This window comes from Cavia porcellus, unplaced genomic scaffold, assembly GCF_034190915.1.
Source record: "Cavia porcellus strain 051 isolate PalLab524CR breed Dunkin Hartley unplaced genomic scaffold, mCavPor4.1 scaffold_4, whole genome shotgun sequence".
Lineage (NCBI taxonomy): Eukaryota > Metazoa > Chordata > Mammalia > Rodentia > Caviidae > Cavia > Cavia porcellus.
Genome location: NW_026947487.1, coordinates 81503647 through 81517684, shown reverse-complemented (window position 1 = coordinate 81517684; position 14038 = coordinate 81503647). Strand labels below are relative to the sequence as shown.

At 38.4% G+C, this 14038-nt stretch overlaps 1 protein-coding gene and 1 pseudogene across 3 annotated transcripts in view; one reads left to right on the top strand and one right to left on the bottom strand.

Annotated features, from left to right (window-relative positions):
- Tspan5 (tetraspanin 5) overlaps nt 1–14038 on the top strand; it is a 191405-nt gene that overhangs the window by 46244 nt on the left and 131123 nt on the right. The gene's annotated exons all lie outside the window — the stretch shown is intronic.
- LOC106028110 (histone-binding protein RBBP4-like) lies at nt 12452–13754 on the bottom strand (annotated as a pseudogene).

Sequence of the window (14038 nt, the reverse complement as noted above, 5' to 3'; positions counted from 1 at the left end):
GAGTAATTTGAGGCCATGTTTTAAAACTGCCAAAATACTGAATGCTATCATCTGAATGTTTATACCCATGCCCTCCCCCAGTTCTATGTTGAAATGTAGTTCCCAGTTGATGATATTAAGAGGTGAGGTCTTTAGCAGAAGTTTAGGTTCCAGGTGACTCAAGATTATTGTTCCTCCAAAAGGCCTAAGGCAACCTCTTGACCCCTTTCATCAAGTGGGGATGCAACAAAAGTCTTCATCTTTACCTGAGTCTGACAGTACCTTGATTTTGGTCTTCTAGTCTCCAAAACTATGAGGAATAAATGTTTTTATGTCACCCATTTCATGGGTTACAGGAGATTGAATACACTCACTTGTCAATCTGTTCTACTGCAGTAGTCCTGTCAACTACCATACTTTTACATCCCTATTTGCTTTCTACCTTAAGTTTATTTTGCTGGCCATAGTATTCCAGGTATTACCTTGGCTGACACACATAGGTGCTTGTGTATAGCACAAGCTTATTAGTGAATCTGAGAATGATTGCCAGTAAGTAGGCCCAGTGGTTTGAGCATTATCTCTCAGCCCCATGATCTCAGTTCAGCCGTAAATCCAAGGCTGCCTTGAGTAGTCGTTACTGCTTGAGATGCCTAAGAGCTAGCTGCCACCCAATATATAAGATGCCTTCAGTAAAACGTAGCTACATAATTGCGCGTGAAGCCAAATGTTTGCTAAGTGAATTCCTCAAATGAAAATAAACAACTAAAAATTTAATTTTTAAATAGGCTAATACTAATTGTGTGTGTATGTGTATGTGCACTCATGGATTTCTGTGCTTGCTGGGTGAAGGAAAGGGTAGCAAGGAATACATAATTTTTAAATTTTATTTTTTATTTTTAAGAGAATAAAACCAAATAAAACAGAATGAAGCCAAAACAAAACAGTGACAGTGATATAGGACTTCAAAACAAGATAATAGGAAATCAATAATGGCTACTATAATATATCTTGGTATCTTCAAAATAGCTGCCCAGGGGCTGGGGATTTAGCTCAGCGGCATAAGCGCCGGCCTTGTAAGCAGGCAGTCGTGAGTTCGGTCCCCGGTACCAATAAAAAGGAAAAAGACAAAAAAAAAAAAAAAAAAAAAAAAAAGCTGCCCATACCATCAGACCTAATTTTAAAAAAACAACAGAATAATTAAATCAAAACAAAACAAAACAATGAAAATAATATAGGATTTTAAAACAATAGGGAATTAACAATGGCTACTACCTCTTTTTAAGCATTTCATCCTCTTTCACTTTCGTAATATTTATTGTACATTTTGGATTCCGCGAACTCCTTCAGTACTTTATGTGAAGGAGATAACCTGATTTTCACCTGTGTGAGTTCAAACCATTTCACACAGGAACATGGTCACAAGTTGCATCCATTTACCTATAAGAGCCTTGTGATTATCCTTCTTAATAGCTAATTAGCTTTTCATTGTATAAAAATGCCATATCTTTCTTATCCATTCTGCATTTCATGGGCAAGATACCCCTGCTTTTTTCTGGTTCCTTGTTATGGAACATTGTTTTCTCTCCTTTGACTTTTGGCCTATGAATTTCCTTTCAAATTAATGTGTTTCTTGTATATCGCATATTTGTGGATCTTGTTTCTTGATGCACTCTGCCTTTGTTTCCTTTTATTGGTGAGCTGAGGCCATCTACATTAATGATTACGGCCAACATGTACTGGTTCGTCTGTCATGCATTTTTCCTGCCTTTGGTTCCCTATTTTTTCCCCTGCATTCAGTTGTCTGCCCCACTCAGTGATCTCATTCCCCTGTTGTTCCTCGAACCATGAGCATTTTTCTGTCTCTAGAATATCCTTCAGTACTCTTTGTAGGGTTGGTTTGGTGGTCATGAATTCCTTCAGTTGTTCTTTGTCATGAAAGTGTCTTATTCCTCCGTTTATTTTGAAAGATAGTTTTGTAGGGTACATCAGTCTGGGTTGGAAGATGGTTTCTTTCAGGACTTGATGTATTTCACTCCAAGCTCCTCTTAACTTGATTTGTGTTGAGAAGTCTGTTGTGATTCTGATGGCTTTTATTTTATAGATCTATTTATTTTCTCTAACAGCCTTCAATATTCTGCTCTTATGCCAAATTTCTGAGCTCTTGATTATTGTATGTCTGGGTGTAGATTTATTTTAGTTCTGGCTATCTGGATTTCTATATGCCTCACTTATCTGGATGTCAGGTCCTTTTCCTCAGGAAATTTTCTGCCATTATTTCTGTGAATAGTCTTTTTATGTCATTTGTGTTGATTCCTGTTTTTTTTTTTGCTGACACTTCTCACTCTTAAATTATTTTTCTTTGTGTTTTCTTATAGTTGTTCAATTGTATTTCCTGATTCCTTGTTATTGCTAGCTGCAAACCTGTCTTCAAGGTCTCAAAGTCTATCTTCAGTTTCTTTTAAGTGGTTTTGCCAGCTTTTAATTGAATTATTAATTTCCCAGATATCTCTGAATCTGTTTCATGGCTCCCAGTTCTTTATACTGTTAATTCACAGTTTCCGTCATTCTTCTGTGCATCTCTTTTCTTTTATCTATGTCTTTTTTCAGATACGTTCAGCAACCCTTTTACTATGCTTGTCATTTCTTCTTTTGCCTGAGTTATTATTTCTGATCTGATTTCTTTTACAGCCTCATGAAGTAGTTTCTTTACTTCAGTTTCCATCATCCCAGAAATTTCAGGTGTGTGTCTTTCAGCTTTTTCCATGTCTGTGTCACTTGGACTTGTTCTGTTTGGGCTGGAGGCCCAGCAGAGATTGCCTTTTGCTCCTCCTCTTGACATTTTTCTGGGTTCATTTGGATGAATAGGTTGTGGGGTCCCAGCACTACTCATGTTGGCTGCTCATCCACAGTGTAGAGGGAGATTGATCAGGCACTTGAATTTCTCCTACCCCAGGATCCCTGGGGAGGTGATGGTGTGCAGGGTGAGCTTCTCCAATGTGTGGCCAGCTGGTTTTCCCAACCCACTGCGGGCTATGGGTCCCTGGAGGTAATTGTGGCTGCCCTACATGCAGGGACTGGGCTGGCTGCTACTTCTCCAGTCTACCCTGGCTACCTGTGGGAGAGTCCCAGTGGCAGTCTGTGTGCACTTGGGGGCTTGGCTGGCTGCTTCTCCAGACCCATGCTGGTTACCCCTCAGCGGGATCCTGCATAAGCATGGGGCTAAACTGACAGCTTCTTGCTGTGTGTACTAGTTACTAATTTTTAAATTTTTAACAGACTGACTTTTTCAGAGCTTTACCAGGCTAGTCATGTTTATTCAAAATTTCTTGAAGAATTTAGAATGAGATTTTCCCTCTTTTCTCCTTGACTTCTCATTTCTTTGAAGAAATTTGGTCTGAGGTGGAAGCATTTATGACTTATCAGGCCAGGGTTCACCTGTTCTTCTCTGGCGTCTGCTCCACTAGATGACAGCCATGCTGTGAGTTTGTTAGATGAGAGTGGATACCTTTTTTGCCTGTTGGTTTAAGGCAGTTGCTTACACAAAACCTCAATGCAGGGTGATACAGGTCAGCAAGTTAAAGAACAGTGTTAGTTTTCCCTCCTGCACTGCCCAGTGTAGGGCAACTAAGACACTGGGCTCTTAGGGATCTGGATTTGAACCTTGACTCTGTCACCTTTCATTGACATCACCTCAGGCATGTTAATCACCCTCCATATGCTTCCCCTGCTTAAAAAAAAGGAGAACAATAGAACTAGAAAAATTCAGTGAGATCATACATGTAAAGATCCTAGTGGCTTCTGTCACATGGCGAATACTCAGTCAGTTTTAGGTATTAGACAACTGTGCATTTAATTTCTTGAGCTCTACTTGGATTTATATATAGTAATACTTGAACAATTTTTAAAGAATGCTTGCTCTTGATATTCTAGTTGAATTGAAAAGAAATTTTATGTTGCTTTAGATCTGGGACATTGTATTATTGTGATTCCTGTCTTTATTTAATATTTGTGACTTTTGTAAAGTATTTAGTACAAAATAAATAAATATTAAATGAAATGGATAAATCACTTCTTGGCTTTAAGAAATTGCATTTACTTTTCTAAATTTTTCTAATATCCGTGGTAGTTTAGGCTGCAACTGGAGCACATAGACTTGTTTCTGGGTGCTGGTGGCTCCTTCCATTCCTGGCAGGATTAGAACGAGCCTCGTCTTTTCCAAAATTGAGAACCAGAGCCACATACCCACTTTTCAGAGCCCCAGAGATGGTGGCAGGTTGTGAAGTGAAAGTGGAGGAGGGAGATTTTTGTAACAGATGGTTTCTTGGATATCTGGGGCCTGTCCAGCTCTGAGCTTTAAAAGCAATGGGCCAGACTCTGAACGGGCAGAGATACAGGTGGGATTGCCAGAACAGGAAGCAAGGTCTTTGGGGTGCCTGCTGCTGTGCAGCTGGTGGGCTGGTGTGTTAGCTTTGGCTTTCTGTCACTTGGTGAGGTGATTGCATGTGGTACCACAATGAGGTGAGAAATTGGACCTGGGAGCTGAAATGGCCATAACAATACTAGAGCTGCTGGGATGTGTTAGAAGGGGTGTCAGCTACTGTGCCTCATAGGGCTAATTCCACCTTTGGCATGGATGGAAATGTATGAATGTGTGGGAGTCAAAGAAATGAGTGTATGTGCTCTCTACTGATCAGCCTGGAGTTCTGAATTAACACAGGACAGTAAGCAATGTTTTGTGGGAAGACTTGGCTGTCCTCTTTGTCATTAGCCTCCAAAAACTAAGTGCTTATCCCAGACTTTGGTAACATCCTCTGGTAACCTTTTTGGAACTGTTAAATTAGTATTGGCTAGATTCTGTATTTATCTTGCTTCTTTACAGCTGGGTGCCCTTGGGCAAGCTACTTAATCTTACTCTGTTTAGCTTTCTTTATCTAGAAAATGAAGACCCAGCTTCGATATGTATGAGATGACCTTTATTGTCTATGTTTGATGAAATAATTTCCAGGCATATGTTTCAGTATTTGCTACTTTGATTAGTTGAGTACTACCAGTTTTCATAAAAAGGAAGAGAGACACACTTCTTTTTTGCTCTTAATTTTTTTGCTTAAGATATGTCTCCATATCTAGTATTTAAGAGCTTAGCAATTAAGAGTCTGTATCAAGGGGCTGGGGATTTAGCTCAGCGGCATAAGCGCCTGCCTTGCAAGCAGGCAGTCCTGAGTTCGATTCCCGGTACCGATAAAAAGGAAAAAAAAAAGTCTGTATCATTATTTTATAGAGAGAAGGCCCCAAAGTTTATCTTTCTGCATTGTGTAATCTTGCCCCTTTTGTTGTTGGGACGACAGTATTAATCACAATTGCTGTTGAGAAGGGATAAAAATGCAGGAAGCACAATGTAGAATTATGGAAGATGTTCTTGCAGGGACAATAGAGTTCATCTGGTGAACCCTTGATCGTAAGCGCTGGAGACTGTGGGCCAAAAAGGTTACCTGATGAATCTGAGACTGTGTTTTGTTCATCCTGATATGCTAGCACCTCCTGGGCCTCAAAACCAACTATGCTTATGGATTTTGTTTTGTTTTTTAACAATGCTTTGCAGAGTGATCCTGGTAAAAGACGTCTCTTTAACTCTTTGCCATGCTGGTGGGTGCTTGAATGCCACATCACCCTTCTCTGTGCCACATCACCCATTCTCTGTGTATCATCTTTTTCCACCACTGTTTCAAAATAGCTTTATGAAGTATAATTGACATACCATATACTGTAAACCGCACATACTTCATATGCATTTTTCTACACAAATGTGTACCTGTGAAACCATTATCACAGTCAAAATAATAAAAATATGTCTAAAAGTTAGTTTCATTTTGCCCTTTTGCAATTTCTTCCTGTAGCTCTTCTCCATACACCTCCCTCCTCCATTGCCAGGCAACCACTGTATAAGTTTTCCATCACTAAAGAATAATTTGTACTTTCTGTAATTTTATATTAGGATCATATAAGCATATATATTCTCTTTTTGTGTCTGGTGCTTTTCACTAAACATCATTATTTTGAGTTTTACCTAAGGTTATATTTTATTGTTGTGAGGATTGAACCTAAGGCCTTCACAACAAGCTACATCTCAGGCCCTATTTCTTTTGTATTTTGAGACAAGGTTTTATTAAATTGTCTATGCTGTATTTGAACTTGGCAAGGCGTCCTAGAGTGCTGGGCTACAGATGTGCACGAGTGGCTCATCTGTGTTTTAGACTCATTCCTTTTTGAGTAGTTGAGTAGAAATGTTTCATTGTGTGCATATACTATAATTTGTTTATCTGTTGACCTATAAATGGGCCTTTGGCCTATTTCCTTTTAGGAATATTATAAATAAAAGAGGTAGAAACATTGGCACATAAGTTTTTAAATGAGCATATGTGTTTCTTTCTCATGGATAAAGACCTAATAGTGGAATGCTTGGAGATGTTTATTTCCTTTATAAAAGCCTGCAAAATTGTTTTGTAAAAAGAGTTTGTTCACTATGGTAGCCATTGCCATTTCTGATTTACTATCATCTTGCTTTGAAGTCCTACCATGCTTTTGTTCTTCTATTTTGATTAGTTCTATCCTGTTGTGGTTTATTTGATTTTGTTATGTATGATGGTATGGACAATTTTTTTGAGAAAAATGAGATACTATTGTAGCCATTATTCATTTCCTGTTACCTGGTTTTGAAGTCCCTTAATGCTTTCTTTCTTTTGAATGGTTTTATATTATTTTGTCATGTTTGATATTTGTGTGGGCAGGTGTAGTCAACTATTTTGAAAAGAGACATTATGGTAGCTACTGTTGATGTCTTATTGTGAAGTCCTGTGTTTTTGCATTGTTCTGTTTTGTTTTCTTTTGTTTTATTCTCTTTAAAATAAAACAAAACAGCAACAAAAAAAACCCCAAAGGGTTTGTGCCATTTTACATTCTCACTCAATTATGTCAGAGTTTCAGTTTCTGTACATTCTCACCACCATTAGGGAGGTCAGTTTTGTGTATGTGTGTGTAAGCATGCGTTGTTCTCACACTGTGGCTCTAATTTGCATTTTCCAAAGATTTCCAAATCATTTCATGTGTTTATTTGTCATCTACATGTGTTTTTTTTTTTTTCTGTTCTAGTCTTCACCTTTAAAAAATGGGTTTTTTTCTTATTATTGAATTTGGAGAGTTCTAAATATAAACCTCTTATTATTTATACATGTGCATATTTCTTTTAGGAAATATTTTCTCCCAGCTTATTTCTTATCTTTCCATTCTCTTACAGTGTTTTACAAAGAAGAAGTTTTTAATTTAATCAAGCTCAGTTTAGCAAAAGGCCACAGAGGATTTTTTTCCTATGTTTTCTCCTTGCTGTTTTACCAAGCGGGCGCTTGTGCTGCTGATCTAGATCCCTATACCCCTTCATGCAATTTATAGATTTAGGTCATGTAATCTGTAAATTGAATTCTTTTTTGTAGGTGATGCAAAGAATGGATGGAATTTCAATTTTTTTGCATGTGGATATTTAATTGTTTCAGTACCATTTTTTTTGAAGTGACTCTATTGTCTGCTGATTTCCCTTTGCATCTTTACCCAACATTTGTTGTGGAAAGCTGAGCATAGTGGCACATGCCTGTAATCCCAGCTCTTAGGAGGCTGATTTAGGAGCGTCATTGCAAGTTCAAGACCAGCCTGTACTACAAAGTGAACTCAAGGCCAGCCTGAACTGCATAATGAGACCTGTCTCAAAAAAAAAAGACAAAAAAATTTGTCATGGGGGCTGGGGATTTAGCTCAGCGGCATAAGCGCCTGCCTTGCAAGCAGGCAGTCATGAGTTTGATCCCTGGTACCGATAAAAAGGAAAAAGCCAAAAAAAAAAAAAAAAAAAAATTGTCATGGTTATATGTGTGTCTGTTTATGTGCTCTCCATTGTGTTCTGATTATGTATCGTCTTTGTGCCAATGTAACATTTTCATTACAGTGGCTATGTAATAAGTATTAAAATCTAGTAATATTGTTGGTACTCTAATCTTAATCCTTTTCAAAGTTGTTTTGAATATTCTAGGTCTTTCACATCTCCATATAAATTTTAGAATAAGCTTGTCCATTTTTGCCTAAAAAAGCACCAAATTTTAAATATTCTGTTCTGTGAACAAAATATATCTCTCCACTAATTTAACTTTTCAGGAGCATTGTCTATTACTTAGTTTATAGATCTTAAACATCTTTTGTCAGATTTATCATTAAGCGCCTCATAATGTTTTGTGTAATTATAAATACTATGATTTTTTTTATCTTAATTTTGGATTGTTTGTTGGAAACAGAAAACCTGCTGATTTTAAAATAGTGATCTTGTACCTGGAGATCTTGCTGAAGTCACTTATTTGATCTAGTACATTTTTTCATAGATTCAGATCTTCTACATAACTAAACATGTCACTTGCAAAAAAAAAACAAGTGACTTTTACTTCTTCCTTTCCAATCTGAATGCCTTTCTTTTTCCTGCCTCAGTGCCCTGGTTGCAACATTTGGTACCAACTTGGAAGTCTGATATTATTTTAATAGCATTTTTGGGATTCCAGGAATCAAACTCAGGACCTTGCATTTGTTCTCTGTACATTGTTTTAAGATATAGTGCAAACTCAAGGATCCTTGGTTTTCCCTGTAGCCTGGGCTGTTACTTAGGACTGGGCTTGGGCCTAGAGGTTTTCTTCAAGATAAGCACGTTTTTTGCCTCTCTTATGCCAATTCCTTTGTCTGAGGTTTTAATTTTTGAGAGGGGAGTAGAGGAATGATGTTCCAAGGAATGATGTGGATTCTGTGGAATGTGAAGGGTAGGGGCTGAATGCATTGAGTTAATATGGAGCTAAGGAACCAGGGTGCATAAAAATTGCCACCAAAGAAGCCTTGCAACCTTCCCAGTGCTAGGGTACCATTCCTGGGTAGAGCTGTGGGAGATGGGAAACTTCTGGGGAGGCTTTATGTGTGAGATCTGAAGTAAGTTCTAGTGTCTTCCTCATGTTTCCTTTTGACCTCACTTGCTCTTCTTTTTGCCGTAAGCCACCAAATGCCCCATGTTAGTTCTTAGAGCTTGGCCATTTTTTCTTTAATTCTTCCTCTTTTTTTTTTTTTTTCTTATTTTTTTTTTTTTTAAAGAGACAGTCTCACTATGCAGTTTAGGCTGGCCTTGGGCTCATTTTGTAGCCAAGACTGGTCTCCAACTTGCAATGATCCTCCTCTTTCAGCCTCCGGAGTGCTGGGATTTTAGGAGTGCATCACCATGTCAGGCTTAATTCTGCCTCTTATTAACTGAATATGTGACACACTTACCTTACTTTCTGCATTTTAAAGCATTAACTTTTAAAAATGTGCCTGAAATTCCAGTGAATTAAGAATCAATGTATATTTTTAATGTGGTGGTATTTTTTTTCCTAAAAACAGAAAACTACTGCATCTGAGGAGCTGAAAATAACAATAGGTAAACACCGCACATTTTTAGTGAAGAGAGGTAGTAAGGAGCAGTCTTACTGGAAAGAGAGGGCATTGTCAACCATGAAAGTGAGATCAATTTGCTAAGTGAGGCAGGAAAAAATAACTTTGTTACTGTTGGCTAAACTGTATAATTTAGCAACTAATTGCCTAGCATGTGCATCATATTAAGTATTATAAAGATCTAAAATGATTTAGAGTGTTCAGAAGATTGTGTATACAGATATTCCACTGTTTTATATAAAGACTTGCATGTCATGGACCTTTCTCCTTGTGGTAAGTCCTGGAAGCATTCCTTATGGCTTCCAAGGGGTGTCTGCATTCTCTGCCCATTTTTCAGATTCCTGTAACTTCGGCACAAGGGCAATCTCTCAGGTATCCTCAGGAAAACAGAGGCATCAATCTGGTCCCAAGGCCCAAGGCACGCAGACTGCAGTAGGGGCTATCATCCCAGGTTACGTGTCACAAAGGAAAGCAGAATCTGGAGAACGTCCAAAGATAAAACCATTGGGAGGCTGTTTTACTGGGGATGTCACTAGTGGTAGGCTGTGTTTCTGCCTTGAAATTCCTGCTAGGATGACTAGGATGGGGCTAGCTACTATCTTCTCTGTTTTTAATTAAATGTGTTGTCATATGCTGTTGGCCCACATTGTTTGATCATGCTTGTGTGGTCAGAGGATGGTTTAGTTCTGTCAGGATGGTTTAGCTCAGGCCTCTAGCTACTTTTCTTGCTGTTATTGCCCCATGAACTTACACATTCAGTTTCAGAGACAGACTGGCAGAATTGAAGTAAGATGGCATTCATTATTAAACTTTAAATTTTTTTCTCATTAACAGACATTCTGCCTGTAGTGCACTATGAATTAATGTGTTTTATAAATCTTTTAACTGTCTTATGAAGAGCATAATTAGTCATAAGTGTTTGAGTGTTAGAAATGTTGATTTGTTCAATGTAGGCATTAAAATGTTTTGTCATTTCATTATGTTTATCTGTCACTGGGAGCTTTAGAAGATGTGAGTGGCCCGCGCTTCCCAGGACCTCTGGGTGGCCCTGCTGAGCTGGCTTTGCATTGCCTGGCCTGCTCACTCAGCTGGGGCTGGAGCCCTGCAAGGTGTAGACACCTGGGGAGAGAGAAGGAGGGGAGCTAGGTCAGCAGGGAGCCTCCTCTCTGGGGAAGTGCTTTGGGTGCAGGAGGCCTATGATGAACTGAGGATGGGAATCTGGGAGGCTATCTGCCCTGACTGAGAGGAAGGTCCAAAGCAGAATTGTGAGTTAGCCCTGAGATTCTAAAGGTGTGGGGAGCTCAGTTCTTTTTCTGGGTCTGTATTTAGGGGCTACAGATGAGACCAGATGGCTTAAAAACTGGGGAGACTAAACTAATTTCTGTTCTCATATGTCAAGACACTGCTAAACTACTTTCTCTAAAATGAAATAATTGTTTAGGGGGTTGGTGATGGTTTCGGAAAAGTTTTAGAGGAAACAGCTGTATAAGAAAAACAGTCCCAGAAGTAGGAGAGGTTAAAAAGGTATAAGGGGTGCAATTTAAGCAATTGGGTGGAGGGGAACTTTGAAGTTAAAAAAAATTATTGATATGTGGTAGTAAGAGAGACCATGCAGTTTAAAATTCATGAACCAGACTCTCCAACCGTCTCTCCCTCCAGTTTTTTTAAATCAACATTTAATAATTTATTCTATAACCATCAAAACAGAACTTAATCAAGACTGGATTGCCAAAGTCACCAATTTTGTTTTTGTTTGGCCTAAGCTTTGAAGCTTACAGTAGGGACCAAAAATTTTTATGGGAAAAATCTGGCATATCAGCAGACAATAAAATCAGCAATCTGTGTTGTGAGGTGAGGGATCCTGGACTTTGGTGTTTTGCAAAGACCACATTTGCATGAATTAGCATAGGACTATGGATGGGTAAATTGTCTACTAAAGTAGCATAGCATAGTGGATTCTTGTTTATTTACAAAGTACCTTTTCCGTGTGCTTGTTGGAATCAGAATATCCTGGGTAGACTTTATTTTGATCACTTATGGAACAGTAAGCATATCTGGAAATACCATAGGAGAGTAGGGTATGGTCACCATTGTGAGCCTGCTGGTTACAGAATTGGAGCATTCTGATTATTGTAAATAATTAGATAATTAGATAATAAATTTTTATTCAGATTTTTTTATGTAGATAAGCAATTTATTCCATTATAAGTACTTTCATAGTTAGTCATGCGGAATAACAGGCCTGCTGGTGAAACAGTGGTATCAAACTGGTGGTCAAGGACTAGTAACTCCTTCAGAAAAAGAAAAAAGCAAGTCTTATGAAGGATTAATTTAATTTTAAAAACAAATACAAGCTATCAAATCTCCCTTCTCAACCTGACTATCCATCTGAGGCATAACTAGTAGGTAAAAATATACATCTTTCCAACTAGGTGGTCCCAAGTTAAAACAACAAAAGAGCAACAAAAACCATTTCACAGAAAGGAAAGAAGTAATATGAAAATAGCTCAAGAAATACAATAACAAGTGAAAATACATGGGGAAGGAAGAACATGTACCTTTGACTTAATTAAAAAAACCAAGAGGAAACTGGTCTACACAGGAAAATATACATCCTGGAATACCAGGTATGTGTTAGAGTATGAATCTGTGACTAGATTCTCCTCTAATTCCCTGAATAAATTGACATAATGCAGTACTTACACTTCATGACTCAGATACTTAACCTCACTTGGCTCTATTCCTTATTCACTCTAATCTTTACTGAAACAAGTCTGAAAAACCTGAGGCTATAACTTAAAAAAGAAAAATAATCAGACATTATATTCCCCTTTTTGTAGATACCTTAGACCTGGATTTGTTACTAGAAATTTCCTAAAGAAAATATAAGTTTGTGGCTTTGTTGAATCAAGTACCCTGGTTAATATTTAGAAAATACTTCTTTTGGGGCTTATACTATTATTGGTGGTATCTGTTATGAAGAGATAACTGAACAAAGTCTGTATGGCTCTGTTAATCTCAGAGTTGAGAGGAAAAAGGGGAGTCTAAAACCACAAGTGCAGACATATCTTGGATATTTGTCCTTCTGTATCCATGCTTCCTTCAGGGTCTGCATCATTATAAATGTTCTCTGCCATCAGCGACACTTGCATGAAAATGTCTCTGATACAGAACAAATCACTCAAGGTTCATTGGGATTCCAGAAAAAATCAGATATCTTGGCAGTGTGAGTGCATAAATAACTCAGGTGAGCCATCTTCTGCATCCTTGGAATTACTCTTCTCCAGTTTTGCTTGAATACCAGACATTGGAAGTCAAAAAAGTCTCATTGTGAGGGGACCACTGAAACTGAAATATTCCATCCGTATGTGATTTAAAGGAATGCAATTTAAGTTTCAGATTTCTTAGATCCTGTAAAACAACAGTCTTGTCAGCTGATCCATTGGCAAGTATAAATTCACTATAAGAATTGAAAGAGAGGCAGTTCACTTTTGCAGTGTGAGCATCAACTGATTGGCTTGGTTTGAAAGTGTTGTTTGACTGAGTGTCCCAAAACATAAGTTTCTGGTCCGCAGCATCTGACCCAAACAGCCTCATGGAGCAGATGCCAGAAAACATCATCTCCTACTCCTGTGTGCCCTGTAAAAATGGTCTTTGCATCCACCACTTCTGTTGTCCCATTGGCAGATGGTATACCCATCAAGATTTGGGTTTCAAGAAAGTCCTTAGCCTTCCTTCTGATGTCCACAGAGATGCAAGTCTGGGTTGCACTCTCCGGAGGGGTCTGGTTTAGAAGGATGCTTTGTATAGTCAAACACAAGAACATCATTGGATGGAGTCTTGGTTGCAGTGATGCAAGGGTTCTGGGGCATATGTGCCCTGTTTACTTCTCCTTCATGATCGAGCTTGATTTCTATTTCAATTTTCCCACTAACAGAGCCAAAACCTCTAAGTTCTTCTTTCTCATAGTCACAGTGTGACACATCAAACTGAACATCATCGTTAAGGAGCTCTATGCTGGCTATCACAACGTAATTCTGTTCATTGTTCATCTGATGTGCATCTCCAAGACAAGCTGATAAATAATGAAATCCTTCCCTTCTGATCTGGTTATATCTGGAAACCACTGACAGTGCTGTTAGGCTGGACCACTCCAGAGCATAGGTCATCACCAGATCATAAAGAAAGAAAAGGTGTGTTCTTTTTTCATATCTTGTATTCCTATTGATCAAACATATTTCCACTGCATCATCAAAGGCTGCTTCCTTGTCAGCCATGGGTGGCAGGAGAGTTGGGAGGACCCTGGGGCTGAACAATGTGAGAGGGTCCAGGAGGCTGCAGGCCTCTTCAGAATTCTTTCATGTGGAGTGATTTACAAGGTACTTCAATATATTATTTCGCCAGGAAAATGTCAAGTACTCTTCTCAAAAGGGCAATATACATCTGAATCACCTGTAGAACATAAAAGTAAAACCAGACTTTGAACTCATTTCAGATCTACTGTAACTTCAACTCCAGTGATGGGCCTGGCTACTGTAGTCCTCATTCTAATTCCTTTTCT